Source organism: Aplysia californica, unplaced genomic scaffold, assembly GCF_000002075.1.
Source record: "Aplysia californica isolate F4 #8 unplaced genomic scaffold, AplCal3.0 scaffold00517, whole genome shotgun sequence".
Taxonomy (NCBI): Eukaryota; Metazoa; Mollusca; class Gastropoda; order Aplysiida; family Aplysiidae; genus Aplysia; species Aplysia californica.
The window spans coordinates 290885-293569 of NW_004797787.1; the positions used below are offsets into that span (position 1 = coordinate 290885).

General features: G+C 43.7%; 1 long non-coding RNA gene across 2 annotated transcripts in view; it reads left to right on the forward strand.

Annotated features, from left to right (window-relative positions):
* The window catches only part of LOC118478371, a 58569-nt gene that overhangs the window by 27461 nt on the left and 28423 nt on the right, over positions 1–2685 (forward strand). The gene's annotated exons all lie outside the window — the stretch shown is intronic.

A 2685-nucleotide genomic window follows, 5' to 3' on the forward strand; every position in this document is an offset into this window, starting at 1 on the left:
AGAGAGAGAGAGAGAGAGAGAGAGAGAGAGAGAGAGAGAGAGAGAGAGAGAGAGAGAGGATGTGAGGGCGTGTGTGGTATCTCCAACCTAAAGAGGATAGTGCGGTTCTACTCTTCAATACCAGAATCCAAGCAGCAACAGTTTAGGGTTTTCTTTACACGTATCCACGCCCCTGTGATCTCAGTATCCCCTGATGGTTTCTGAGCGCTGCTTATATTACCGTCCGCCTCATCCGTCAGAGAAGTAGTGCAAAGCCATTAATTTGGCCTGCCATCTGCGTGTGACGGTGGATCAACATTGCGCTATGTATTACGTGGAGAGGCCGACTTGCAACCTCCTCCTCCTCCTCCTCCTCCTCCTCCTCTTCCTCCTCACTCTTCCTCCTCATTGCTACTCACTCTTCTTCACTCCTCAGTTCTTGGTTCTCAACATGATATATATTTATCAGAACCGTCCATGGACATGGACCCTTAATTATATACCCTGTGCGCACTGCCAATCAACAGGAAAATTATTCTCCAGTACCACAGACTTACTCTGCTTTTATACCCATTGCACACTGTCATCAAACAGGAAAACTATTTACTAGTACAGTAAATGCTCCACAGACACAGACTTAGACCATTGTTATGCCCAGTGCACACTGTCAATCAACAGGAAAACTCCGTTCGTCGTGTTTTACTGTCGTATCCATACGACGTGGGGAACTCTGTGCAACCACTTTCCAAAGAGGAAATTTACTCGTTAATCCGATCGGTACGCTTTGAATAGCAGTTTGTCAAAAACGATTTTTTGAGAAATACTGAAAGTTTCAAAGAGATCTTCGCACTAGAAGTATTCTAAAATGTGAAGAATACAACACGACCCCGGGGGTACAAAATGACCCCAGGGCGTACGGGTAGGGCTAAGCAGAAACATAGACTTACATTTTTATTATACCCATTACAGACTGTCAATTAACAGGAAAACTATTCACCAGTACCACAGACTTACTCTGTTTTTTATACCCATTGCAGACTGCCAGTCAACAGGAAAACTAGGGGGCTCTCGTGGCCTAGAGGTTAAGGTGTTGGCCTCTCATTCAAAGGTCCCGGGTTCGAATCCGGGTAGCGACCAAAAAATGTTTCTTCTCTAAAATTGTCTCCTTTCACCTCCTTCCCTGCTCTCTAGCAATGTTCTGTTGTCTGCTTTCATATCCACTTTCTGCCCCCACCCCCTCACCTCCTTTGCCCCCTCCTCTGGGCTCCTGATTCGTTCTGCAGCCTTTCTACTGCTACTCCTTGGCCCCTCCTTACTGCTGTCTTTCTGCCACACCCCTGATCTTCTGGTAGGAAAGATCTACACCTAGCCTTCTCGGACAAGGGCGAAAAATCTCGGAGGGCCCGTGTGCAAGTTGCGCACGTTAAAGTTCCCTTGGTGGTCTAAAATCGATAAGAGTAGGCTTCGGCCGCCACCCGGGCAAAATTCAAAATGTTCTACCAACTGAAAATATTAGGTGTGTCCCGCGCGCTCATATGACCTATGCAGTTACGAGCGCCGTAAAACACTTTACAAAAACAAAAACAAAAAAACAGGAAAACTAATAAATTAACCAGTAGTGCCATAGACATGTACATTTATACCCTGCGCACATGGACAGTCGGATTTATCAACTGAGTCGTGAACATCTAGATTTTCCTCCATGTCTGGTGCAAAAGCTGCTATTTTGACACAATACTACAGAATTCAACTAGTTTTGGTTGTGATTTTAAAAAATCAAACACATTTAACTTTCGAGATCGAGAGTCGAATCGGCCCTATTGTGCCCAAATGATGGTAACTTTTGCCCGTCCATGAAGGAAAAATCTTGCCCGCTTTAACTCAATCAAATGAATCCCATTGGCAGTTTGCACTTTCAACTATCAGTAACATTTGTCTATGGATAGTCTATTAACCAGAACTAAAGGCCATAGAAGCGCACTATTAATAGAAACATTACTATTCGATACTCTAGCCAGAACTATGACCTGAAATTATTGGCCATACTGGCCACCTCGCCTTTACCAAACACATTCCAAATGCTGAGGGCGAGCAAGATCAAAATCTGCATCATGAACACATGAAATTTCCGTTTCTTTTGAGTCAGCTTTTGATTTCCATGTTTTGCTCATTTTTTCACTGGCAGGACACTGTCTTTCATACTTGCATTGTTCAATCATTATTGACGCATTTGTTAGTGAACAAGGTTTGTTGAGGTATTGAATTTGCTTCAATAAGACATAACTCTGTATACATGCACATGTAGTCACGAATGATTGGGGCCTTTTTAACCCTATCCGTACGTCGTGTTTTACTATCGTATCCATATGACGGGGGGAACTCTGTGCCACCACTTTCGGAAGAAGAAATTTACTCGTTATTCCGATCCGTACGCTTTGCATAGTAGTCTGTCAAAATGAGTACTACTACCACTAGAAGTATTCTAAAATGTGAAGATAACAGCCACGGGGTACAAACTGACCCGAGGGCCTACGGATAGGGTTAAACGGGCCACGGGTGTTTGTCTTCCTGGCAGAATGGCATTGACAAAATACATAAATGACAACACAAAATATAAGGCGTTACGCGGTTTTCCACATGTTTTCTTGTTTAATTATAAATTCATGCCAGCTCTCTCTCTCTCTCTCTCTCTCTCTCTCTCTCTCT